Raw genomic sequence first — 1235 nt, forward strand, 5'->3', positions numbered from 1 at the left:
CAATTGCATATTTTATATTTTTCTTTAAATTTTCGAATTTGTGTTCTTTGTTCTTCATTGATCTTCAAGTTGTTCTTGTTTAATTTTCTTGTTTGATCTTGAGTTTTTTTTTGTTTTTCTTGTGCTTTTTCAAAACATTAACTTTAAAAAAAAATTATACTTTTATCCATAAATATAATACATCTTTAAAATCAACATTGAAGTTACTGCACAATTGGCTGGAGCATTAGTAGTTGTTCTTGATAATTGGGTATCTTCTTTAAAATCTTTTTCAAAAAAATAATTTTTCTTTGATTGAATCTTGTGCCAAACTCTTAGTTTGGTGTTTTCTTGTTAATTTTTCTTTAATTTTCGAAAATTTGTCTTGGTTTTCTAAAAATTTTAAGTTTGGTGTTCTTTCTTTTGTTCTTGGTGTTCTTGTGAATCTTCAAGGTGTTCTTGAGTCTTTCTTGTGTTTTGATCTTAAAATTTTTAAGTTTGGTGTTCCTTGGTGTTTTCTCTCCAAAAATTTTCGAAAATAAGGAGCATTGGATCTAAAAATTTTAAGTCTTGTGTCTTTTGTGTGTTTTTCTCTTTCACCATAAAATTCAAAATTTAAAAAAATATCTTTTCTAACTAATTTTGAACTACATTTTCGAAAATTTTATATAAAAATTCAAATTTCAATTTCAAAATATTTTTAATTTCTTTTATTTATTTCGTTTTTATTTTATTTTATAAAATAAATTTTTATAAAATAAATAATATCAACATCTATATCATCTCCTTTATTCCATTATGGAACTAAGTGGGAATGAACAGTCCAGGAGGACTCTAGGGTCATATGCTAACCCCACTACTGCTTCATATGGGAGTAGTATCTGTATACCCTCCATTGGAGTTAGTAGCTTTGAGTTGAATCCTCAGCTCATTATCATGGTGCACAAAGCTGCCAGTATTTCGGTCTTCCACAGGAAGAACCCACAGAGTTTCTGGCACAACTTTTGCAAATTGCTGACACAGTACATGATAAGGAAGTAGATCAGGATGTCTACAGATTATTACTATTTCCATTTGCTGTAAAAGATCAAGCTAAGAGGTGGTTAAATAACCAACCTAAGAACAGCATAAAGACATGGAAACAGCTGTCAGAAAAATTCCTGAATCACTATTTTCCTCCAAAACGGATGACACATCTAAGGCTAAGCATCCAAGGCTTCAAACAAGGAGATAATGAATCCCTTTATGATGCCTGG

Source organism: Arachis duranensis, chromosome 4, assembly GCF_000817695.3.
Source record: "Arachis duranensis cultivar V14167 chromosome 4, aradu.V14167.gnm2.J7QH, whole genome shotgun sequence".
Classification (NCBI taxonomy): Eukaryota; Viridiplantae; Streptophyta; class Magnoliopsida; order Fabales; family Fabaceae; genus Arachis; species Arachis duranensis.